The sequence below is a fragment of the Babylonia areolata genome, chromosome 1, assembly GCF_041734735.1.
Source record: "Babylonia areolata isolate BAREFJ2019XMU chromosome 1, ASM4173473v1, whole genome shotgun sequence".
NCBI lineage: Eukaryota > Metazoa > Mollusca > Gastropoda > Neogastropoda > Buccinidae > Babylonia > Babylonia areolata.
The window spans coordinates 64444309-64471808 of record NC_134876.1 but is presented as its reverse complement, the minus strand read 5'-3'; the positions used below and the strand labels follow the sequence as shown (position 1 = coordinate 64471808).

Sequence of the window (27500 nt, the reverse complement as noted above, 5' to 3'; positions counted from 1 at the left end):
CAGAGACAACTTACGATGAATGTAAAAAGTATCAACGTTTCCAGTGATTGGAGATGACATATTTTCGTGTGGGTAAAGCTTTATTAACTCACAGCCAAAATTATATGCTTTGCTGTATTGTCACTAAAACAAATGGGTTTGCGTACTACTTTGGGAAATACGACGTTCGTGATGAATTAGTAAGTCTGAAAATTGAACTTAAAACGGGTCTGCGAATCGGACCAAAGTATGAGCGAGTCCACTGACAAGGTTTTATGTTGAATTGAGACGGAAAGGAGGGCAGAGCTGTGACTCTGGAATGTTAATTTCTATGGATCATCAGCTATTGTCTGTTCCTCAAATGCAGAACAGACGTGAGTGTTTCACAGTTGGTCGCTGTGTCCGTACATCACGCCATGTGGCGGCGATAGGTATTGACGATGGTGGCGGTGAGGTGTGGCCTTGCACACCAGTGTCTGTTGAAGGTGAACGCTACTTGCCGCAGTGCCTCACACCCCTGACTGGGGCCCATCAGGTTTGTTGCTGTAGCTGCCAGTCTGGCTTGGCTGACTGTCCTCTTGGCACTTCCCTCCCCAAAGTGCCTGGCTGGCTGTGATCCTTTGTTTGGATATCATTTGCTGCTGGAAACTCTTTCCAGAATCCAGGTTCAGCTGACACATTAGTCTGCCTGAAGCAGTGTCATTGCACAGGACTGGTATTTCTTGGGGTGTATCACAGTATGTGACAATGCATTTTCTTCTTTTGATTTGGTTTTGCGCAGAAAAATTCAAAATAATCAATTTTATTGGACTGGGATGATGATTTGTTTTAGATCATAAACACCGTTGATATCTCACCATGATGCTTACTTGTATCATGATGTGTTTGTTTTCCTTTACCTTCCAGTCATATCCAAAGGTTCTGCTATCATCCATTAACCATGTAAGGTAGCGTCATAAACCTGGTAAATTTACCTCTATCCGACAGTGATGAAAATTGCATCACCAGATTTAGACATTTCTGGAGGGGTTTCGTTGGGTGTTTTCGTTTGTTTTGTTTTTTCCTCACATGAATGTTTTCCCCTAAAAATAACTGAATGTCTGGTCCGTGCAGACCCCTGTGCAAAAGCTGGTGTTCAGACTCCAATGGCAAATGAGGCACGTACACGCACTGTCCTAATCAGTCATTTTAGCCACCACCACACGGTGAAACTTAGTAGCTGTTCAATAGCAGCGTAGCACAGCAACAGTCCACATAACTCCGGGTTTCCTTCACGTCTTGCTTTGTTGGCGTCTTGCTTTTCTAGTAAAGTAATCCCAGTCGACCATCCTGAACGATAATGATAAATAAACACCACGTTTACCGATGGTCTTTTGAGCAAAGAGTGGCGGGCTATGGTCATGATAATGTGACGACCTCTTTCCTTTCAGCCGCTCTAGGGCACGGCGGAGTGGCACCTCACTGACATGATTATCATGGCCAGCAGTGGTATTTTGTGTGCTGTACAGCTGGGTAGGGCTGAAAGGATCACCGTTCAAAAGCCAGACTTTCAAATTTCCTGTTTCTTAATGCAGCTCTATTCTACTGATGTAGTTTGTTGGTCACGTGCATTAACACTCGACGTACTGTACTCTTGGGAAAAGAATCTGTATTAGATGTGAAAACAAGGTGAAATATGTCATATGTTATTTTATGGTTGCAAAACTTCTGAGTTTTTTAATCAGTGGCATTTTCCATCTGCTTCTCTGCAGATCTGCATCAACCAATGTTCAGACTTCTGTTCTCCATTCACATCTCTTCACCTTTAGTATCATATTCAAGGAAGGAGAAACAGTTCTATTCTTCCTGAGAACTCCAGAGCACTCTAAATTACATGAAGTATTAAAATCAAATCATAGCTCAGATTATATTCTAAAATTGGTCAGTTGATGGCATTTACAGTAACAATATAAAGAAAATTAATGAGTTATTGATACTGAAAGTTTAATTTTAATGTTCGTTCGCCAACACTGATGTTCTTCAAATGCAGAACAGACGTGAGTGTTTCACAGTTGCTCGCTGTGTCCGTACATCACGCCATGTAGCGGCGATAGGTATTGACGATGGTGGCGGTGAGGTGTGGCCTTGCACACCAGTGTCTGTTGAAGGTGAACGCTACTTGCCGCAGTGCCTCACACCCCTGACTGGGGCCCATCAAGTTTGTTGCTGTAGCTGCCAGTCTGGCTTGGCTGACTGTCCTCCTCTTGGCACTTCCCTCCCCAAAGTGCCTGGCTGGCTGTGATCCTTTGTTTGGATATCATTTGCTGCTGGAAACTCTTTCCAGAATCCACGTTCAGCTGACACATTAGTCTGCCTGTGTCATTGCACAGGACTGCTTTTGCTTGGTGACTGTTTTTTCTTCACGACTGTCCCATTTCTTTTTTTTTTCTTTTTGTTAGTTTTTGTTTCTTTGTATTTGTTCATGATTTTTTTTTCTAGTTTTACAGTAAACAAAACTATTGATTGTTTTTATATGATATATATTTTAGTACCATGTAACTGTTGTGTTTTATTGGTATCATTTTTGTTTCGTCTTCGTCTACCATTCGTTTCAAAACGTTCAGTTGACAGATATTGATCATGTTATAGCTAATTCAATTGAAAGTAGGGCAATAAACCTGATAGATTTATCTCTTTCTGACAGTTATGAACGTGGCATCACAGGACTTGGAGACGCACGTCTTTCACGTGACTTCTTCTTTTTCTTTTTTTTTTCTCTTCCCCCCCCCCCCCCCCCCCCCCCCCCCCCCCTCCACCGCCCTTAAGCAGGTGAACGTCTGGCGCCTCGCAAAGCCGTAAACTAACCGAAGGGGGGTTTTCAGACTGATAGCGAACGAGACACGTCTCCGCACTGACTTCTTATTCCACGTTTCAGGTCACCATCACACAGCGATGTCCGTCCACTGGCACAACGAAGCACGATAACAGTCCGCATAACCCAGGGTTTCCTTTCACTTCTTGCTTTGTTGGCCTATTGCTTTTCCAGTAAGGCCATCCCTGTCGGGAACCCTGAACGGTAATGATAAGTAAACACCGCGTTGACCGATCTGCCATGGAGCGGAGGGAGGGCAGGGCTGTAGTCATGACATGTGACCCACAACTTCTCTTTCACGCGCATCTGGGCACGGGCGGAATGGTAGCGTATTGTGTGGGCATGGAGGAATGGCAGTATACCAGGGTATGGAGAAAGGACAACGGACTGTTTGGGCATGGAGGAATGGCAGTATACCAGGGTATGGAGAAAGAACAACGGACTGTTCGGGCATGGAGGAATGGCAGTATACCAGGGTATGCAGAAAGAACAACGGACTGTTCGGGCATGGAGGAATGGCAGTATACCAGGGTATGGAGAAAGAACAACGGACTGTGTGGGCATGGAGGAATGGCAGTATACCAGGGTATGGAGAAAGAACAACGGACTGTTTGGGCATGGAGGAATGGCAACAGTATGGGAACAACGGACTGTTTGGGCATGGAGGAATGGCAGTATACCAGGGTATGGAGAAAGAACAACGGACTGTGTGGGCATGGAGGAATGGCGACATACTAGGGAATGTAGGAATGACAGCGCACTGTCGTTGTATGGGAGAATGGCAACATACTGGGGCATGAATAGGCAGTATATTGTTTGAGACATGGACAAATGGCAGTGTATTGTTGAAACATAGAGGAATGGCAGTGTATTGTTGGACACGGACATGAATAGAATATCTATTTATAGGTTCGTGAGTGTTGGAGCACAGAGGAATGGCAGCGTGCTGTCGGGACATGGAGGAATGACAGTGTGTTGTTGGGGCATGGGTGAATGACAGTGTATTGTTGGGGAACATATGAATGACAGTGTGTTGTTGGGGCATGGGTGAATGACAGTGTATTGTTGGGGAACATATGAATGACAGTGTGTTGTTGGGGCATGGGGAATGACAGTGTATTGTTGGGGAACATATGAATGACAGTGTGTTGTTGGGGCGTGGGGGAATGACAGTGTATTGTTGGGGCGTGGGAAATGACAGTGTATTGTTGGGGAACATATGAATGACAGTGTGTTGTTGGGGCATGGGAAATGACAGTGTATTGTTGGGGAACATATGAATGACAGTGTATTGTTGGGAAACATATGAATGATAGTGTGTTGTTGGGACGTGGATAACATCGTGCTGTTCAGGTATGGAGGAATCACAGTGTATTGTTGGGACAGGGAGTGATACCAGTAACCTGATGCATCTTGACCAGTGCTGTCAGTTTCATGTTGTGTAATAATAATAATGATATTTATATAGCCTTGAATCTTGTGCAGAGACAAATCAAAGCGCTTTCACACTAGTCATTCACACGCATGCATAACTCTAAAACTAGAGAAACTGAAGCCAAGGAAGAGGCAGGGAAGGGAGGCTATCTTGGGAATAGGTGGGTTTTAAACCCAGACTTGAAAGAGCTGAGTGCGGAGACCAAACGAAGCGAAAGAGGAAGTTCATTCCAATTGCAAGGTCCAGAGACAGAGAAAGAACGGCGGCCAACAGTCGAGTGTTTAAATCTGGGTATGCGTAAGCAGAGTGGATCCGAAGCCGATCGTAGAGAGTGAGATGTGTACACTTACAGCTAGAAAGAGAGCCAAGGAATAACATGTTTAAAAAAAAGATTTCAGATTTCTCGTTCGACAGTAAGTTAAGTATATGTCGACACACTCTGCAGAAGAGGTAAGCGTCAGAACAAAAAAAAATCCGATATCTGATGGACGGCTTAGTCTGAAAACAAAACGATCGTCCTCAAATCGTTATCTGTCCACTTTTCGTAAACAACCGCTCCCCCCCCCCACACACACACACCCACCCCCCCTCCTTCTTCTTCTTCTATTGATATATTTCAGTAATGATTATCATTATCAGAATTTCTCCGTTTACAAATAGAACAGAGCGGCGTTTTCCTTTCCCGGCCCAGCCTCTGCTTTGATGAGATATCTAAAAGTCCATCTTTTGTATTCACCGCCTGTCCTGTACATGTTGACTTGCATTCACCTTGCTTAGTTATTTTATGCCTTTTTTTTTGTTTGGGTGGATTAGTGCACGCGTGCACGTGTGTGTGTGTGTGTGTGTGTGTGTGTGTGTGTGTCTTTATTTTTGTGCTTGTGGGGTATTTGGTGGAATGAAAGGGGGGCAGCAGGGAAAGGGTGTTTGTTCCGATGCAGTATTGTCTTCACTTTTTCTATACCCTAATCTAATCTTATTTCTAATTGATTTATTTATTTGATTATCTGTCCGTTTGTTTATTTATTTACTTATTCATTTATTTGCTGATTATATTTGTTTATTCGTTTGTTTATTTATTTATTTTTGCTTGCATGTTTTCTTATTTTCCATTTACGAGAGCTTGCATTGTGTGTGGGGTGCCGCGGTCTGTAAATGTTCTGGAATATTAGTCATAATACAATGCCTCAAAAAAGACAGCAACGATATTTTATATTCACAGAGGCAGCCAGTATTTGTATTTTGTATTTGTATTTCTTTTTAGCACAACAGATTTCTCAGTAGCTATTTATCCAGTCATGATCAAGAACATGAAACACGAACATTCGTCAGGTACACAATAACGATATATCGCATTGAATATTCACAGGTGTGTTTATTGCAAGGATCAATCTGATACCAGGATAGGCGCAAAATAGCTTAATAAGTACACATTATTATTATTATCATCATTATTATTATTGTCGGTGGTGGTGGTGTTATATCATCATCATTATTATTATAAGCACGACTGGTTGGTATATAATAATGATAATAATGGATACTTATATAGTACACTATGCTTAAATTTGCTCAAGGTGCATTACAAAAAACACTTTTGTTTACATGACACATTACATCAAAATGTGACGAACAAACTCAACACACACACACACACACACACACGACACACGCACGCACGCACGCACGCACGCACACACAATGCATAGATACATTCTAACATTCATATGTACATAGCAGCTACCCTCCACACATTCTGTTCGCAGAAATAGGCACGCGCGCGCACCCCCCCCCCCCCCCCCCCCCCCCCTCTTCCCCCCCCCCCCCCCCCCACACACACACACACTCAAATACACACATTCATATATGCATGTATTTTTATGTACACATACATATGTATACACACATAGTCAAGCACAGCTCGCGCAAAGGAAGTGAACCAGCCACAACTGAACTTGTTGCTGAGGTGAGTTTTGAGACCAGATTTGAAAGATACGAGGGAGTCAGAATGACGGTAGGAGGTTATCAGGGAGCTTGTTCCACGTCTTTGGCGATTGAAAAGAAAACGATCTATGCCCATAGGTCGAGAAGTCGAGTATCAGAGGAAGAACGGAGCTGGCGAGACGGAGTTGGAGGAGTTCAGAAAGATACTTTGGGCCAGATCCGTTGACTGCAGAAAAGGTCAGAGTAGATAGCTTATAGTCTATTCGATCAGAAACGGGCAACCAGTGGAGAGACTGAAGGAGAAGAGAAACACGGTCAAAAATTTAGAAGCTCTGCAAATGAGTCTGGCAGCATTATTCTGAATTCGTTGAAGTCTGTCTGATTGACACCATTCCCGCTAGTGACAGCTCTGCACGTGCGGTTCGTCAGCTGTGGTGATGCTTGTCTATACAGGTGTATAATAGCCGTGACTAAAGTGGCCACGCTCACCCCAAGACATAGGGCGATCTTAAAAATCTCTCCCCCTCCCCACCCCACCTCGCCCCCTAAACTGCAGCACCCTAAAGTAGGCACATCCGCCATACAGACAGGTCCACGAGAAGATAACACCTGGATGATGACGAAAAAAAAAAAAAGGTAGAGAGAGAGAGAGAGAGAGCGTAAAAATAAGCACGCCAGGCCGAGCTGACATGTTGATTTCTTTTCCGGTGTGGGAAGAGAGAGACAGACAGAGGGAGAGAGAGAGGGGGTAGGAGGAGGTCGAGGCGAGGGGGGAGGGGAGGGGGAGGAGGGGTAGGGGGTGGTGGGGTGGGCACGAACTTGTTCAATCAATGGCACTAATCTCGCGACGTGTTCACCCGTAATGCGGCGAACACCAAGGTTCTTGTTTTCTACAGGAAAAAGGAAATAAATCACTCGGGTTTTTCACAGCGTCCGCGAGCGCACATGTGTGCATGTTTGTACGTGTGTGCGTGTGTATGTGTGTGTGTGTGTGTGTGTGTGTCCACGAGCGCACATGTGTGCATGTGTGTACGTGCGTGCATGTGTGCGCGTGCGTGCGTGTGTGTGTGTGTGTGTGTGTGAGCGCGTGTGTGCTTTTTTTTTCCCACCTCTTTTATTCTTAGAAATTTAAAAGTTGTCATTTACACAAATCAACCGCAAACTGTGATAAACAGAACCTTAAGTATTGACCAAGTGTATGTATACGCACAAATTCAAACGCTTTAATACCGTCATTAGTCGATAAGTCTGTACTTTGAGTAAATAAGATTGATAAGACAGTGATTTATTTTTAAAAACTTTACTGAAGTCCGTTTTGCACAGTGTGGTCCGGTTGGGTTCAGGTCGGATGTGCGCGGGTCGGAGTTAATCGTGAACGCGTGAATTCGTCGCATGAGACCCGAACAGATCCGATTTATTTTGCTTTGTGTAATTTGCCTCTACATTCACGCGCGCACGCGTGCGCACACATGTACGCACGTACGCACACACACACGCGCGCGCGCGCGCGCAATGCATATCGTCCTCTCTTCTTTTTTTCCCTTTTTTTTTCTTTTTCTTTTTTTTTTTCTTCTTTTTTTTTTTAATTCGACAGAAGGACAGAGCCGGGATGCTAAGCTACAAACTGTCCGTGCCAGACCATTAAAGGGAGCGAACTGACATGACTTATCGACGACAGGTGAGTGATCCCCCTTCCTTTCTTCTTCTTCTCTCTCTCTCTCTCTCTCTCTCTCTCTCTCTCCACACACACACACACCCCCCACACCCCCCACGCCTTCTCCTCTTCTCCTTGGGGCCAAGTGAAAGAATGTTAGTGGTGATATTTATGGCGCGGCACAACTTTGTGACACTTGATGTATGCTTTGCCAAACAGTTTATTGGGGCGAGTGAGAAGGGGGCAGAGGAGGTAGTGGGGTGGGGAGGGAGGGAGGTTGGGGGAGGGGGGGGGGGCAAAAGATGGCGCTTGTCACGGCACAGGTTCTCTACCCCTTTTGACTCTCTCCCACCCCAACATCGCCCCCACCCCACCCCAAAACCCCGCAACCCCTCCCAGCCATTTATCAGTGCCCACCATCAGTGGTTTCACCATTACCTGTGGCTGCAACCCTGTACCCTTGCAATGACTAGAAAACAGGGCTGCTTTAACAGCCTCAAAATACACCCCTCCCCTCCATGCTGAGTTTTTACCCCGGGGTCATTTGTGGCTAGTCAAGATCTACCCCTACCCCTCCCCGAAGACGGGAGCTTACCCCCCCCCCCCCCCCCCTTTTTTACGGGTTTAATCAAGCGATTGAAAAAATGAAGGTGGGTCATTTTGGGCCAACCTTTATACTGGCACCTACCTTCTCTTCTCCGTTGTAAGTTGAAGCAAATAATATGTGTATGTGTTCTACTTCGATAGCATGTGCCGAGTCTGACTGGGTCAAATTTAACCCCGCGAGGGTAATTTCGATCCAGCCTATAATTCCCCCCACCCCCACCCCCATCCCTCCTTTATATCCATTACAAGAGGATGGGGTGGGGTTTGGGGGGGGGGGTTAGGATCCAACTAGGGGAGGGGGGTAGTTCTGACAAGTTGAAGTTAACCCTCCCGGGGGTCACTGCAGACTTGTTTACTACAAAGAGCCTGGGTTTAAATCTGGACTAGCCAGACCTGACCCCGGGGTAAAAACAACAACAACAAAACAAACAAAAACTATAAGGGGGCGTACGAAGAAACTGCTACACCGGGCTGTACACACATCTGTGTCTGCTGGGAGGAGCATCAACTGGCGGGGCGGCGATGTGGCGTGAACAAACCTCCCCCACCACATTCCCCCCCTAGCCCCCCACCGTCTCCCTGAAGCCGAAACACGTTCACGGTTACTGGGTTTTTTTGTTAGCAAAGATTCCCTGATTCGGGAAACATATCATAGAGAAAATTTCCTTACTCAGAGTAGAATTCTTGTTTGTATATTTCAGTGAGACAGGGGAGTCTTGAGTTGTTTCAGTTTTGCTGAGGAAGATAGTGAGAAACTACTGAAAATATTTCAATGATTGTCAGTTGTACAAGTATCTTCTTCATCTTCTTCTTCTTCTTCTTCTCGTTCGTAAGATGAACACCCCAGTCTCCGCGATGAAGGCAGCTGTACGCCGCAGGTCCTCTGACACAGCCGTAGAACTTCCGGGTCACAGGAGTTGGGTGGGGCCAGTACCCCTTCCTCAGCACCTGTAAAAGTATGTTTAAACTTTATGTGTGTGTGTGTGTGTGTGTGTGTGTGTGTGTGTGTGTGTGTGTGTGTGTAAATATATATATATATATATATATATATATATATCATCTTTTATTCCTTTGTTATCATTTTTGTGCGTGTGTGCATTGTTGCTGCTGTTGTTGTTAAACTTTACAATCATAGGGATTGTTTTTCAGTTTGCTGTAGTGCTTACACAGTTGAAGACACAAATATTGCATTGTACGTTTATGGTAGTAGACAGATAGCAAGGGGAAAAAAAGCGTTTGTTTTGATTCGGATTTGATACTTTTTTTTTCTTTTTTTTTTTTTTTTCGAGAATGCAGAACAATTGGGGTACGAGAGTTTACGGTGATTTAAGGATAGGGTTTACGTCTGTCCTTGCAAAGCAACTCATTTGAAGACAAAGAGACCGACCGACCGACCGAGCGACAGACAGACAGACAGACTTCCTACATAACGGCTGCTTTCCTTTTTGTTTTTCTTCTTCTTTTCTTAAACACACATATTGCTTGTGAATACAGTATCCTGTTATTCATCTCTCCAATTATCTATCTATCTATCTGTCTGTCTGTCTGTCTGTCCCCTTCTTTCTGAGATGTACTAATATCAGGACAGGACTTGTATAAGTTTTTGTTGTTGTCGTGTTTATCTGTAACTGTGATGGATTGTGACACGTTCCAAATAAAAATACTGTTTTAAGCCAAGTGTGTATGCGTTTTGTTTGTGTGCTTCCCTGCATAATTATGTGTGTGGACGCGCGGCGAAACGTTTGTGTGTTGTTTTTTGTGGGTCATGGGTGAAAACAATCCAGGCACAACTGAGGTACATGTATGGGCATGTGTCTCAGGCCTTCTCCAAATACCTCTTTTCACTTCGTAAAAGCTTAACTAGAAAGTGTTCTGTACAGTTTGCTCCACGGTAAAACAACAACATCAAACAAACAAACAAAACGACACCAACAACGAAATACCAGACAAACAAGTAAACACGAAAAGGGGGAGATGACTTTTTGCCAACCAGATAAATCTCCAACCATTCATCGTGGGAGGAATGTGCTGCGCCCACACGTCCCCCCCACCCCCCCGACCCCACCAGCCTCCTCCCACCCTCCACCCCCACCCCCAGAGCATGTCTCTTTCTCCTGTTTTCCTCATGACGGTTTATCACTCTGTCAATGCTAGACTTTGGCAACGTGGCTCACAAAAGCAGTCATCTTGGTATAGAAATAAACTCGTAAACAAACGGCGTGATGCTGCGAAACGTCTGCCATAATGCAGGATGGAGGGGGTGTGGAGGTGGGGGTTGAGCTTCTGTATCGCTTCACTGATCTCCATAAACCGTGTGTTCCGGACTACTTTGCTGTCATCGCATCTTTCAGGCAGGAAATCGTATATTTAGAGCGAGGGAAATTTCCCCTGAGTAAAACAAAACTATAGGCAACTACAACAACTACAACAATAACAACAACAAAATGAGTGTCACTCTCAGATCTAGCTCCAGGCATTTTTCAAATGGGATCGTTTTTACTGTCTCCGCTTTGGCGCTTTGCTTTGATTCCGATATTTTCTTATTTTGTTTGAAAAAAAAAAGTGCCATTTCCAAAATGGTACTTTTTTCTTTCCTTTTTTTTTTGCGGGATGGACGGGGGCGGGGGCGGGGGCGAGGTGGCTGGGGGGGTCGAGGGGGGCGGAGGGTGGGGGAAAGGGTTGTGCAGGAAGGGGGGGCAGTCAGATGAAAGGGTTATGTCCCCCGTCCCCGAAGCTTACAACCCCCTCCCTCACTTCTCTGTACCCCCCTGCCTCCTACAAACACACATACAGAAACGCGCACGCACGCCTCTCTCTCTGTGTGTCTCTGTCTCTCTCTGTGTCTCTCTGTGTCTCTGTCTGTCTGTCTGTCTGTCTGTCTGTCTGTCTCTCTCTCTCTCTCTCTCTCTCTCTCTATGTCTATCTCTCAGCGGTAATTATGCTTTCACTGACTGCGTGGAACTGACCCTCATTGTCGGCTCAACCATAAAAAAAAGAGAAGATAATTATAATCAGTTTCTTTACAAGGGTATGCCACGGACACAAAGATGTTCACATGACTCGAGATTTTATTATTGTCATTTCGCTCGATCCTGTGATACACGATAGTTATTGAAAGAAAAACATTTTGGTTTTGAGAAATTAGCGCAGAAACTCTACAAACTCGCCTACAAACTGTAGAAAAACCAAGGTTGGTATTACCTACGAAACCCATCAAATCATTTTCCAACCTACATACACCACCAGCTTTCACTTCGTTTCTTCTCCATACAGCGTCGTATCGATCGACTGCAAAATCCACAACATAATTCCTTGTGGCTTTATGGCTTGTTTTGACTGTGTATTGCACAATATAAAAGTTTGTTTCTTTGTTTGTTTTAATCCAGAAGGTCTACGGCTGTGTACCTGCAAGGTACAGCTGCCTTCATCGGGGAGACTGGGGTGTACATTAAACGAACGAGAAGCAGTTTTCTTTGAAATACAACTACAAAAAGTAATATTCTTTTCGTTTACAACGTCAAACATATTACAAAGAAACTACTAAAAATCTGGAAAAGTCTCGTTTCTCCTGCTATACAATCTAAATAAAAAGTCATTTTGTCTAACAAATTCTGCATAACAAGGTTCCGTCCCACTCGCCACACCCCCACCTTTTTAAAACTTGATCTGATAACAAGATTCATTTTGCCTACACATCTACAAAGTATAAAATGTTAATTTGGTCCAACAAAATTTACACAATCAAGTTCATTTCGCTTAAAAAAAAAGAAGAAGTTTTTTGTTGTTGCTTATACAAGACGTGCAACGCATGATTCTTTTTTTAATTATATATATATATATATATATATATATATATATATATATATATATATATATATACAGAGCGTTTGACTATAGATTTAGTGTCATGTTAAACTGAGGCTAACTAGGCCTGTTGGTTTACTCTGTTTGGCCAAAACTGGTGGCTAACTCATTAATAAGACATCCGACTCTTAGTCGGTCGTCTGCTAGCCAATCAAACGCCTTTCCGGTCGGGGCTGATTACTCATTCACAATGGCCACCTTGTCCCGAGCCAAGTTAAGTATCCTGTTGCTTTGTCTTTGTATTCAATCTGTCAAGTAGTATCCGTTTCGCCACGAAAAAAGAATTAAAGGAAAAAAAGAAAGTGGTAAGGAGGACGGATTCGTTCGAAGTTCCATGGGTTGAAAAAACGAAAATGAAAAATCCGGACACGCGTAAAACAGTATTCTTCGGTAAAACAGACGTTTCTATTTCCCGGCGACCTTGTCCTTCAGGCGCCATAACAATAATTATAATAATCATAATGATATTATTAGTGATGAATATTTATTTTTCCTCCTTAACACAGGGTCCAGTTCGCGAGCAATCAACATCAGTAAGGAGAAAATGAATAGTTACAAGAATTACAAACTCAGGTAACTACAATCAAAGGCAAATGAAATGTGTCAGCGACAACACACGCACACACACACACAAACACACACACACGCACGCACGCACGCGCACACACAAAGTCGAGGCACAGGTGGATTGGCTATTTTGTCACGGGCTGATAATGATTTCTGGACGATCGCTGAACTGATCCAGTCGTCGCTTGGATCCCCCCCCCCCCCCCCCCCCCCCTTAATCGATCTTGAAAGATGGATCCACTTTCACTTTTTGTTTGTGTCTCTTCATCACTGCCAATCCAGCTGTAGTCGATCGCAACGTCTGTTCAAAGAGGGGTAAGGGGGGGTGTAGGGTAAAGACCATCTGTTAGCCGACTTTGGTTAGCTGCTGACGACTCCAAAAGTGTTCTGGAGTCAGATCCCATTTCACCCTGGGAAACAGCCCACCAGAGGACAGTTTTCCGAATACTGCGGTGTTGATGGCACAAAGGCCTTGGTGACCCTGTCTTGGGGGGGGGGGGGGGGGATACAGCCGATACCACCCGAGGACTGTTTCCCCTCAGAAGTGAAGAGTGCGAGGGGAGAGGGGGAGGGGGGATGGAATAGAGGAGTTGGAGGAAACGGTTGTGGGACGTGGTGGGGGCGGGGGCGAAGAGGAAGGGAAGGGAGGGGCAGCACAGTATGATGGAAGAGAGAGGTGAGGTAGGTAGGTGGGGAGGGAGGGGGTGGGGATAATGTTTTCTCAGTCAGGCCTCTCATGTCAGGCCAGGCAGCGCCCCACCCCCACCCCTACACACACACACACACACACACACACACACACACCACTTGATCACTTGATGCCAGTTGCGGGGAGATCCCCACATGGGGCTGTGTATCTCCTGTGGACGTTACCTGTCATGATATACGGCCATCTCCAGCCCTTCGCGGGGCCACAGCGCTATGACATAGGTCTGCTGTGGCACAGGCCCGCTATGACACAGGTCTGCTGTGGCACAGGTCCGCTATGACACAGATCCGCTATGACACAGATCCGCTATGACACAGGTCTGCTGTGGCACAGGTCCGCTATGACACAGGTCTGCTGTGGCACAGGTCCGCTATGACACAGATCCGCTATGACACAGATCCGCTATGACACAGGTCTGCTGTGGCACAGGTCCGCTATGACACAGATCCGCTATGACAAAGGTCCGCTTTGACACAGACCAGCTAAGACACAGGTCTGCTATGACACAGATCCGCTATAACAGGTCCGCTATGACACAAGTCCGCTATGACACGGGTCCGCTATGACAGGTCCGTTATAATAACACAGATCCGCTATGACACAGACAAGCTATGACAGGTCCGCTTTGCCACAGACCATCTAGGACACAGACCATCTCGGACACAGACCATCTAGGACACAGACCAGCTAGGACACAAACCATCCAGGACACAGGCCCGCTATGGCACAGGCCATATGCCACGTCTGAGTGAAACGGAACAGTGGCTTCATGGACTTGCAGATTAACGGGCACGCCCCGTGAGAGCGCCACAAGCATTTCATCCGAACAAACACCATCAAGAAAATGAGAATGTGACGCTCGTCCGCGAAGCTAATCTTTACATCTTTACCCGCGATTGCACATGTATGCGGTGGCACGACGGACATTTAGCATAACAGACCTGTGACACAACAGACCTGTGACATAACAGACCTGTGGCTCCTCCGCCACCTCCTGTGGACCGTATCGGACTGAAAGAACACGTGATCTGTAAGGTTGCAACCATGCAACCCAGCAGCGTTTTGGACAGTTTGACCGGTTCAGGCGCAATTGACTTTAGTTACAGCCATACGGTTGTAGTTGGTTGGTATGAAGTCATTTACGGGTCAGTGATGGCACTGGCACACAACCGTGAGAGAAGGAGGCTTGTGATGCAGCGTTGTGCGCCTTACGGGACCCTGGTGGGTGATGGGAGCAGCAGTCAGTAAGTAAATGAATCTACTCAAAGTGGCAAATGTGTGAAAGTTCTGTTGGAACTGAGTGAACCCACACTGCGTCAGTGGAAAGCTGACATGTGTCTGGTGAGTCCTGTCCGACACGGTGTCAAAAGTGAGAGGCATCCGCATGCCGACAGCAGTGTAGCACACAGGAACCACCTTCGGCCTCACCCACCCCCAACAACCCCCTCTCCCTTCCCTTCCACATGACAAGGAGTCTGGTGGGAGTCCCGTTCCCAGTCGGCATCTTTCCTTGTACATTACTATCACCAGTAGAGCCGAGTTTAGCGACCGATTGGATGACGTCCTTCATGTCAAGTCTTTCTTGGTTCAGTGGAGGTTGTGATGTTCGAGGGGGTAAGTCCTGGATACTGTTACCAGTGCTTAAGTTACCTTGAATAGCTTCTAAATTACTCATTATGAAATTACAATGGCAGAATTGGTTAGGTGTCAGAGTCCTGATCCAGTGTTGACCAATGATCAGGGTTCGAGGTCCCTTTCTGGCGAGGTGGTGTGTCCTCGGGAAAGGCACTGTTGTCCGATTTCCCTCACTCCACCCGGGTGTAAATGGGTACCTGACTTCCGTTGGGAAAGGTTAAAACGGCGGAAGGAGAGGACTGGGCCCCGCCTTCCTATGTAGAGCACTAGTCACAGTGCATATGAATTCACTGCCCCGATGGCCGTAAAGGGCTATGAGACCTTTAACCTTTAAACTATAAAAATTAAAAAGAAGAAAAAAAAAAAGCAAGTTGTACCAGGCTACAGTGTAGAAAATTCCAACTGGGACCTCGACGTTACTTGACCCCACTGCCGTGTCTGTTTTATGACTGGCGGCACTGTGGGAGTGGAGAGTTTCCATTTTGATACATGGTACGTTATTGTTACTTCACAGCTTGGAAGTCTCAGCTGGTATCATCTTGCGACACAGCAGCACAAGCACTCACGGCCGGTGTCTGAGTACCACCAACTTGCAAGTTCTTGAGATATCACACAGCACAAAACCCACCTCTTGACAGCACTGTAGGGAGTCACTCGCTTTTGTCAGTCCCGGGACAGACTGGCTGGCACCCAGTGCCAGGTGACAGTTTGTGATAGCACTGTCAGCAGTATATCTTGTTGCTGGGGGTTCCGGTCGGTTGGTATACCTTCCGGTGACGATAGTTTCAGGAAATGGATGATGAGCACCCAATGGCAGCCGTCAGTTGGCTCTACCCAGGTTGTGCAAATGACCCCGTGTTTGGAAAGCGCTTTGAGCTTGGTCTCTGACCGAGGATAGGCGCTATATAAGTATCCATATCATCATCATCATCATCATCATCAGTATTATGTAGACCATAGACCCGGTCGAGCGCTGACAGCCCCGCTTATCTTGGTAGCAAACAGAGCTGGCCCAGCCTGTACATAGTGCCTCAGCCGTCACTGAGGTACGTTCAGTGAAGCAGTGTATTGTATTGTGTCGTGTCATGTCGTGCGGTACTGTACAGTACCGTACTTTTCCGTACCGCATCATATTGCCTTGTATTACTTTTTGTCACCAAAGATTTCTCTCTGAGAAATTTGACTCCTCCCCCCTCTTCCCCTTTTTTTTCTTCTCTTTCCTGTCTGCAACTGTATTCGTTTTACTTTAAAAGTGAATTTCTCTACATAGTTTTCAAAGGGTTCGTTTAAGTGCATGCTGCACATGGGACCTCAGTTTATCAATCATCTCATCAGAAAGACTAGCACCCAGACCACCACTGTGGGTTTAGTGGTGGAGGAGGGGTCCGTATCATGGGAATCGAACCGCGGACACTGGCTGCCTGGACTCGGGTGCATAACCACTAGGCCACTGCTCCACACAGGATTGTGGCTGGTTGCTCGCTGCTTACAAGGGACACAACCCCTGCGTTCCGTCCATCACACACAGGGGGTCCAGTGACTGGGAGAGAACTCTTGAGATGTGAATATTCCAATGGGAATTAACTCGTGAGATGTGTATGTTTCAATGGGAGAGAACTCTTGAGATGTGCATGTTTCAATGGGAGAGAACTCTTGAGATTTGCATGTTTCAACGGGAGAGAACTGTTTCAGTGGGAGAGAACTCTTCAGATGCTTATGTTTCAATGGTAGAGAACTCTTGAGACGTGTATGTTTCAATGAGAGAGAACTCTTGACATATGTATATTTCAATGGGAGAGAACTGTTTCAGTGGGAGAGAACTCTTGAGACGTGTATGTTTCAATGGGAGAGAACTCTTGAGACGTGTATGTTTCAATGGGAGAGAACTCTTGAGACGTGTGTGTTTCAGTGAGAGAGAAGTTGTACTGTGGGAAAAGAGCCAGGGGAGAGCATGGTGTGGGAACTGGCAGGGGTGATCATGAAGACATCTTGAGAACTGAAGGCAAAATAGTTGTTTCAGCGCTGTGATATAAGCCTTCGCTCTCGACTGCATGGCACTAAAAATTATATGAAATAAGATATATGATATAATATGATATAATATATATAACATAATATGATATGATATAGTATGATATGCTATATAATATAATAAAATGTAATGTAATATAAATTATAAATATAATATAATATTATATAAAAAGTGAAATAATTCCACTGAACTTGGAACAGCAAGCGCTGATGCACACAACACGAGCTGTACAAAAACATTGCACAATATGCTGACGCATGCACACAAAAAAAAAAGAAAAAGAAAAAAAAGAATAAAGTGAACAATGGAGTCTCGAGTTAAGTAAGAAAGACAAAAAATGAGGTTTGCCAATGTTTTCTGTTCTCGGGTTCCACACCGCAGTCCACATCTGGCTGTTTGGCCATAAATTACTGGTAACGTGAATCTGAGGCCTTGTTCTTCTGCTTCTCACCCAATGTGTGTGTGTGTGTGTGTGTGTGTGTGTGTGTGTGAAACGGAGCGTCAGTCTACATTTATGTTGAGGTTGTCACATAGAGAGAGAGAGAGAGAGAGGGAGAGAGAGAGAGCGACAGAGACAGAGACATGGGATATTCAAAGAGACGGGGAAAGTGTGTGTGTGTGTGTGGGGGGGGGGGGGGGGGGGGGGGGGGGGGATGTGATGTGGAAAAAGACAAAGACAACTTAGATTCGAGAATAGGAGCAAGGGGGCTGACTCCAAAAACACCAGTGGCCACTTGTTCTTTAGAAGACACACTTGAAGACGAAAGGTTGCTTCAGTTCAAAAGAAAACAAGTTTTTCTTGCTAAACTAAAACCGAGCTTAAAAGTTAGACTCCGGTCTCGCAGGTTATTTTTCGTTTAATTCGATCTTTTAAGCCTGTGTCTGTTCCAGGTATTTATAACAAAACGCCCACACAGTAGAATTGTCTGGGAAAAGCAATAGCTTAACATTCAAACTTCTTGGGTTAGAGAAAGTAAAAGCAAAACCAACAACAACGACAACAACATGATATACTGAAAACGAAAATTAATATGATAATACTATACCAAACGGGCGTGCATAAAGAATTCATAGACAATATTATACAGAATTTTTTCACGGGGAAAAAAAACAACATTAAAAGTGGGTGGGTGCAAATTTCATTACGGGTGAATTTCAAACGATGGGGAAGCTGAAAGCGTTAAGAATCGATGACATAGCGAGAAGTAGGATATGCGTTTCAGTCAGTAAAAATGGATTAACTCCATAGTGGCTTGTCAGAGCAATTTGTTCTTTTTTTTCTGAAACAGAATAAGATTTACTTTAAATTTCAGAATGGAGCCTTTTGAAGGAGTGAAAATACCTAACAAAGAAAAGGGGGAGGGTTCTCCTTTACAAGGGAACGGATCTTGCAAGAGATTCACCAAGCAACTGTCGTCTCAAGCCTGTATCTTTAACACAGGTTACGAGATTTTTTTTTTTTTTTTGATTTTTGATTTTTTGTTGTTGTCAGCATTAACAAGAATAATGGCTATATTGTAATTAGAAAATTAATTAAGCAAGACCGAACAGATTTTCTCAAAAGAAGAAATGATCTCTACAATTATAAAAAATAATTGATGAAACTATCAATTATTTAAGCGTCACAGGTTGAATATTCGTTTTTTGTTGTTGTTGGTTTTTTTTGGGGGGGGGTTTGGTCTGTCTCTCTCTCTCTCTCTCTCTCTCTCTCTCTCTCTCTCTCTTTTTGTGGGGCCTCCAACCTGCTCTTTTTTCCCACTTTTTGTGTGTGTGGGGGGCCTCCATCCTCCTTTTTTCCCCACATCTTTCTTTTTCTTCTTTCACAAACTCATATTTACCTTTCATGCACCACTTTCCCACACACACCTAAACTGATCACTTTCATTCTTTCCCCTATCTTCTGGCGCAGCAATTGCCCCAGTGTGTCTTGAGGCATGCATTTTAAGAATATTCGATGTCTGTGTACATTTGCGAGGGTTTTTTGATGTTCTAGTGTTCTGATGTATGCATTCTAAACATGCATGACAAGTGATTACATCTTTCTGGGTTTATTGTTGCCCTAGTGTGAGTTGTTTGTTTGATATTGAAGCTTTTCTGTCATCCATCCTCTCTCTGTTCCTCCTCTATCTTAACCTAATAAATAAATAAATAAATAAATGAATAAAAGATCTGTCATCTGTATTATAACAATGGACCGACCCTATCTTCCCTTTTAATGTTTACATTTGTTTACATTTCAGTGGTTTTATTGACCTAGTGCATGTATATAACAGTGTATGTGGAGTTAGAAGTGGTAGGGCACATCCTTTCCATTGAACATCTCTCCCAGAAGGCGCCATCCCTTGTTCAGTCGAAAGATAAAGCGAAAGCGAACAAGGGATAGCTAGGAAGAGTAGTCACAGGAAAGGTTTAAAGTGGCAAGAAATTCACTCCCTTCCCAGCAAGGGAAGAAAAGCCAATACTTGCCAGGATATGCGTGTATGTGTGCGTGCATGTATATGCATATGAGTGTATGTTTTTGTGTGTTTGCGTGCATGCAAGCAATTTATATTATGAAATCTTACAAATCTTACGATATCTAAGCTGATTTTCAAATATCATTGACAATGGTAATTTTGATTCAGTTTTCTTATACATGCTGATGCACATTTTGGCAACCAGAAGAATATGATTGATTTGCATCAGTGTATGGTCCTGGGTCTTGTGCAGGACTGGTATCCCAAACAAAACATCAGTTTCAGACAAAATTACTTTTACATTATATTCAGTTAATATGTATTGACTAATATATTCACAAAATACTTTGACAGGCGGACAATGAAAAAAGAAATGCTCAATATAATCAGTTTCTTCTGGTTGTCTTTCTGATTTTACACAACAGGATATTAGTAGGATAAATATTATGCAAGATTTTCCATTGCAATACTCTTAAACGTGTTTCTTTTGAACATAGACGGGGAATCTTCCATATTTTCTTATTCAAATCTACACCAAATTTATGATTCCAAAACCTGATGGCACATGGTATGGAGTAGTTCTTATTGCACAATACTAATCTAAAGTCTTTACAAGTGAGTAATTTCTTACCACAGAAAGGAGGAATATTTGACAGGTCGATGTCAGACCTCTCTTGTTCATTAATTACAGAGGTGAACTGTCGAACAGCAGCAACAACAACATTGTACTCTAATATTCTTGTTGGGGACTCTCCGATTTTCAAACATATGTCATTATAGGTAAAAATGCCATGAGTATTATACATGTTTTTTACATGTATTATCCCACCCATGACCCAATCAGGAAAGAAAAGAACGTTTCCCTGATACTTTAAGTGTCTGTTATTCCATAATCGGTTTAAATATGGTGTTTCACCTGCTTGCACATTAAGATCTAACCATGTTTGCAAAACCATCCTCCCAAACTGAGAATTAACCAGATGCAAATACTTAAATACAGTACTCTTTACGTTTGTGAAAAAAACATACATTAAATACACCAAAATTAGCAAACATTTTCCTGGGTACATGAACCCATTTTTCGTGTTCTCCTGCACTACAAAGACCCACCACCCATTGCAAAAGAAACGCTGACTGCATTTGCCTAACATCAATCATCTTTAAACCCCCTTGTTCAAAACCACTGCATACTACACTTCTCTTAACTTTCTCAAAAGCTTCTCTGTTGCAATTCTGTTTACGCCAAAGAAATCTAAAGAGTATTTGATTGATCAATATGATCGATATAAGTACCTTTTCTGGAATAATGAAAGCCTGCATAATGTAAACAATCTGGGAAATAAGAAAAGTTTTTATTATGTTTACCTTTCCAGTTAAACGTAAGTCTCTCTTTTCCCATGAATGAATAATTCTTTTGATATTCTCAATTCTGTACACCCAGTTCTCTTCTAAAGAGGACGCAGAAGTATTGTTGGCGTAAAAAATGCCAAGAATTTTAATCTTTTTCCTCCAAAGAAATCCATAAAAAGTATCAGTACAATCTTTTTTACTTCCTAGCCACATTGCAACTGATTTATAGCGATTTATTTCAAGCCCTGAAAACCTAGAAAAATCTTGAAATATGTTTAACACGTGTAACATATCATGTTCATCCTGCAAAAATTAAAGTAACATCATCTGCATACATAGCTATTTTCAGTAATCTAAGGAAAAAATTATCATCGGGTTGTCCTAACTCTATTCCTTTTATGTGTATAAAACCACGTATCTTTATAGCTAGAATTTCAGTGGCGAGAACAAAAGCTAACGGTGAAAAGGGACATCCTTTACGAATTCCCGATTCTACGAGAAAATACTCTGATATCCAACCACAGTATGTGACACAACTTTGAGTATTAGCCATAATTACTTTTACCCATTGAATAAAGTCGCTACCAAAGCCAAATTTCTTAAATGCACTAATCATAAAATCCTTTGAAATTCTATCAAATGCCTATGAATAATCTATACTCATCAATAAGCCAGGTTTATTTTCTACGTTTAACTGTTCAACAACATCATCAATGAGTCTTAGTAATGTGGAAACTCGCCGACCTTTGATGTAACCCACTTGATCAGTACTAACTAAATCATGAATTACTTGACTCAAGCGAATGGCCAAAGTCTTAGCTAAAAGTTTATAATCACTGTTTGTCAGTGAAATGGGTCGCCATTTTAAAAAAAATTGTTTCTTGGCAGTTCTTTACCTTTGTCTATCAATGTAATTACTGCATTTCTTTGTGTTGATGAAAGTGTTCCTTGTGTGAAAGAATAATTTAGTTACAATGTTAGTAAGCCTTTTAAATGTAGCCAAAAAAGCTTTAGAAACTCAACTGTGATTCCATCGCAGCCAGGAGAAGAGCCATTATTCAAGCATTTGAGGGAATTTAGCAGTTCATGTTCTGTTATTGCACCCTCACGATCCTTTTTTTGCATCTCAGAGATGCGTGGAAAATCAGTGTTGGTCAAAAATCTGTCTATATTTTTAGACATATCGTTAGAAAGTATTTTCTTTTTATATAATTGAGAAAAAAGTGTTTTTGTACTTTCAGTATTTCCGATTGGTGGGTTACTAATACATTATTTTCGTTTAGAACCCCTGCCATCACTTTGGAATTTGCCCTTGATTTTTCCAAACCCAAAAAGTATTTATAATTCTTCTCGCCATCTTCCACCCATTTCACTCTAGCTCTTGCCTGTGCTGCCTGTACTTTATGTCTTTCCATTATTTCTATCTTCAAAGCTAACTGACTACGCTCATTCTGGAGGGGAACAGATTGTGGACTAGCTGCTAACTGAACATCAATTTCATTCAGCCTGCCATACAGCTTTCTTAATGCATTTTTGTTGTTTATACTTTTGTGTTTACTATAATCTATAGAGAAATCTTTTATTTTTAACTTTAACAACTCCCATTCAACTTGATAATCCGATCCATCCTTAATGCCAGAAACCTGCTCTATAATCAATTCATTCATTTTATTAACGTATTCTATGTCTTTCAACAATGAGTTATTAAACTTCCACAGTCCTGGTCCTCTTTCAGTATTAGCTAACTTCATAGTAACAGTGCACTCTCTGTGATCAGTAGAAGGCAAAGAGCGAATTTCAGATTCCAGTATTTTATCAAATAAATCCGAATTTGTTAGTACATAATCCAAACTTCTGGCGATGAAAGGATTCTTCTTGCACCATGTAAACTGTTTTTCCTGTGGATGAAATAATCTCCAAACATCATATAAATCATTCTCTTTAATTAGATCAATGAATTTCTGAACGGTTGTTCCTGCATGTGGTTCCCATGAAACAATGTCAAGGTCGTTATCTAAAACACAATTGAAATCACCACATATCAAAATTCCTTCGGAAGTAATGTTAGAAATAATATTTCCCAAGTCTTCAACAACAAAAAATCTTTTCTGCATTGTTATTTCGAGAGTAAACATTTATAACTGCTATCTTCTTATCTAATATTTCTACTTCCACGGCCAGAATTCTTCTTGAATTATGCAAAATAGTATAGTTTTCAACATATTTTTTTCCTAAACAAAATGATTTGTCCTGAGCTACGTGCAGTAAAGTCACTACAAGCAAACTTCCCTGCCCCCCATTCTTTTTCCCATTGTTTACTCACTTCTTGCGTTATGTGTGTTTCTTGCAGACATATAGCATCGTATTTTTTATCCTTTAGATAGCTAAACAATGATTTCCTCTTCCAAGGGGAACGTAGTCCCCGCGTATTCAGTGACAAAACGTGTATACTTGAATCGCAAGCCAATAGGGGAAGTCCGATAATCGAAGCCATCTTTCAATGTGCGCGCAAACCAGAAGCCATTAGTCCTTTATACAAAACCGAATTCGATCCCGTCACGGTCAAGCCTGCACTGGGGGTGAATGTTCACCCATCACCACCTTCACCCACTGCCGCTGCCTCAGCTCGCGCACGTGAGGCGCGTACATCAGAGAGCTTGGACACTTCCCCCTGGAGTTCACGGCAGTGGGGGAATCCCCGTCTCTCGACCTGTGACGTTTGGTTACGGTGCTATAGGAAACGGTTGCCCCCTGAAGTGAGGAAGCGATTGATTTACTTTTTTCTTTTTTACTGGACGTGGCGTTCACCACAGAAAGAAAGCTGTGTATCTGGCACCAGCTATGACTGGGAATCCTGAAACACATCCTCAGTATCTTCTGAGGACGGAGTCAGGTCTTCGTCAGGCTGGGCCTCATTCGGCAAGTCATCAACAGGTTGAGAATCATGTTTGCCCCCACCAGTCGACTCTGCGTCCAGATCCTCCTCACGTGGAGGGAGTTCAGGGAATGAGCCACAAGCAGGGTATTCGTTCTTCATTATAATAGATTGCCCAAAAGATTGGACGACTCGTTTAAAAAAAACAAAGCAAAAACTGCCATCATCTCTGTTCTAACAAATATCTGCCGTGTTTACTGTTTGACTCAGTTACCCGCGTGCGTTGAATCTCCACAAAAAGGCCAACTGTCATGTTTATTAGTTATCACAAGTGGAAAAAGACTTCCTTTTTGCTGCTGAAAAGCTCTTGCAGGTAGTGTTCACTTTTTGTAAACTTTGGTTGTGCGCATAAATCATTGTTGCGTGTCGAAGAAGGGTTGATTGTGTGTGTGTGTGTGTGTGTGTGTGTGTGTGTGTGTGTGTCTGTGCGTGTGTGTGTGTGTGTGTGTCTGTGCGTGTGTGTGTGTGTGTGTGTGTGTGTGTGTGTGTGTGTGTGTGTGTGTGTATTTGTATTTGTATTTCTTTTTATCACAACAGATTTCTCTGTGTGAAATTCGGGCTACTCTCCCCAGGGAGAGCGCGTCGCTACACTACAGCGCCACCCATTTTTTTTTTTTTTTTTTTTTTTTGGTATTTTTCCTGCATGCAGTTTTATTTGTTTTTCCTATCGATGTGGATTTTTCTACAGAATTGTGCCAGGAACAACCCTTTTGTTGCCGTGGGTTCTTTTACGTGCGCTAAGTGCATGCTGCACACGGGACCTCAGTTTATCGTCTCATCCGAATGACTAGCGTCCAGACCACCACTCAAGGTCTAGTGGAGGGGGAGAAAATATCGGCGGCTGAACCGTAATTCGAACCAGCGCGCTCAGATTCTCTCGCTTCCTAGGCGGACGCGTTACCTCTAGGCCATCACTCACACTGTGTGTGTATGAAGAGGGTGTTGGAGGGTGTATGTTAGGACCGAAGTGATGTTTTTCAGCCTGTTCAAGATAAGTGAATAAATGAATAAATAAATGGATGAATAAAAGAATACTGGACCGTCGTTGATCATCATCTACATTGTGTCATTCAAACGTAAAACATAATGAAGTGACTACTGATTCTTTTCACTGGGGTTTCGACAGTTAAAGTTATGAACGTTTTGATCTAACCAGTCGTTTGCCGCCCGGCAGGGGGTTGGGGTTGGGGGGTGAGCAGGAAGGGTTGAAATCAGGGTTGTGTTAGGGGAGGAGAGTGGGGCTGGAGGATGAGGGTGAGGGTGGTTAGCTGTTCTGTCTCATTTGTCTTCTCCCCCGTAACCTCCCCCCTCCGTACCCCCCACATTCCCCCCCCCCCCCCCCCACACCCAACCCCCCCGGCATGCACATCCATCTGTTTTTCAAACTCAACTGGAAAGGTTTACGATAGGAAACAGTGTCATGCACTCACGCCGCGCACGTGTGTGCGTGTGTCTGTGGATGTGTGTGTGTGTGTGTGTGTATAGAAAGAGAGAGAGAGAGAGGGTGGGGTTGGGGGAGTAGACAGTGAGACACAGAGAGAGAGACTGCAGTGTGTGTGTGTGTGTGGTGTGTGTGTGTGTGTGTGTATGTGTGTAATCATGTACGTTCGGGTGAGCGTGTGTTCACGCGAAGACACTGATTTATTTCGCACCAATCATCTGTTCAAATCGACTCTTTACTATGACCCTGTTCGCTGAGGGTCTCCAATTCGGGAAGACAACGTCAGCAAGAGCACCACAGAAGCGGCAGAAGTATGCCTACAACAACAGCAACAACTGTAAAGGTTGTCGTTTCTTACAAGCTACTGAACAACGTTGACTTCTTACAAAGTCATATTGCAGTGCACTTGCTTAGGCCCTTCGCTCCAGAACTCCGGTACTGATTATCATGGCTTTGTTCTTTGATCACAGCCGGGTCCACGACGTCAAAAGTTGTTTTTTTTTTTTTGTTTTTTTTTTTAAAGATTGTATGTGATTTGAAGAAAAACTTTACTGAAACATCACACATTGACAAAGAAGCAGGGAAAAAAACCCACGCATACTGAAATTCCAGAGCTGAAATAAACCTCATTTCAACTCACATCAGTGTCAGTTTTTTTCCCCTCCCTTGCCCAGGACTGAGCACGCCAGTAGGGGTATATAGTAAGAAGATGATGGACAACAGAATCGTTGCCGCACTGGGTCATCAGCCGGAGTTAGCAGCAAGCCAGCCAGCTGCAGATGGTGAGCAATACAAGCCGTGGTTTTGCAAAACACAGCCACAGCGTGTGGAGGGGGGGCCAGGTGGTAACGCGTCCTCCTATGAAGCGGAAGAGGGCTCGGGATCGAATCCACTAATCTAAAAATAGATGGGTAGCTCATCAGTCAGGAAAGCTGAAGCCAACTGAACGCCATACTGGGATTCGTATCCGGCTGCCAGACCGTTGAGAAGTCGTCTGCTGACTGGTGGTAGTTTCTGAACTGTAACCGTGTATTTTCGATGAAATCGTGTTATGCTTGCCCCCACGACATGCCAAATGTGCCTTGATTGATATCTGCCAATGGTTTATTTACCAAAGTTATTACAGGAAAACAGTGCAGTGACACATAGCACAAATTTGCTGTGGAGGTACACACAGGATTATCAGCTTAACTGACGCCGCGAGCAAGTGAAAGCTCGCCGTGAAGCAGCCATCATAGCCAGCTGAGCGCTCGGCTAAATATATGAAGTTACCGCTTCGCGCTGTACTGACATGAGTAGCAAAATGGCTGATTGAACACTTCCGCTGGCTTCAGATAGCAAAGGGGCTCAAAGAAGGTATGCGCTATCCACCTATTTTTAGAACAGTGGATCGAATCCCACATTCACCAGAATTTTCTCTCCCTCCACGAGTTACAGACCTTGAGTGGTCCTCTGGACGCTAATCATTCGAACGAGACGATAAACCGAGGTCCTGTGTGTTAACATGTACTTTCTGCATGTAAAAGAACCCACGGCAACAAGAGTTGACTCTGAAGAAAATTTGTAGGAAAACATGATCCACTTATAGAAATGGACATGCAGTTACCAGAATAGAAAAGAGAAGAGGAAAAGGGAGCGAAAAACAGACGAAAGAATGTGAAAAGTAACATTATGTTTGTAATTACCAGTATTATCATACTTATTATTATCATTATTGTTATTATTATTATTATCATCATCATCATCCTCATCATCGTTGTTGTTGTTGTCACTATTATTGTTACAGCTAGAATCTTGTGAAATTATTCTCTCAAATGAAATGGTTTGTGGTGCAGTCATGACATTCAGAATTTGTAACTGTCAAGTCATTGTCGCCGCAACATCTTTTGTTGTTGTTGTTGTTGTTGTCTGTCTGAGTGCGTATGTGTGTGTGCCTGAAATCTGATTGAATGACACAGGAAACGAATTATGAGCGCCCAGTGGCAGCCGTCAGTCAGGCACTACCCAGGTAGGCAGCCTGTTGAGCAAAAGACCCCGTGTTGGTA

The 27500-nt window shown here is 43.5% G+C and overlaps 1 protein-coding gene across 2 annotated transcripts in view; it reads left to right on the top strand.

Annotated features, from left to right (window-relative positions):
- The window catches only part of LOC143285590 (protein unc-93 homolog A-like), a 151150-nt gene that overhangs the window by 40521 nt on the left and 83129 nt on the right, over positions 1-27500 (top strand). The window contains exon 2 of one of the 2 annotated variants that reach the window (XM_076593001.1): positions 7801-7884. The exons of the other annotated variant lie outside the window; for it this stretch is intronic. The gene's annotated coding sequence lies outside the window, so the exon portion shown is untranslated. The remainder of the gene's footprint in view (positions 1-7800; positions 7885-27500) is intronic. 2 annotated transcript variants of the gene reach the window in all.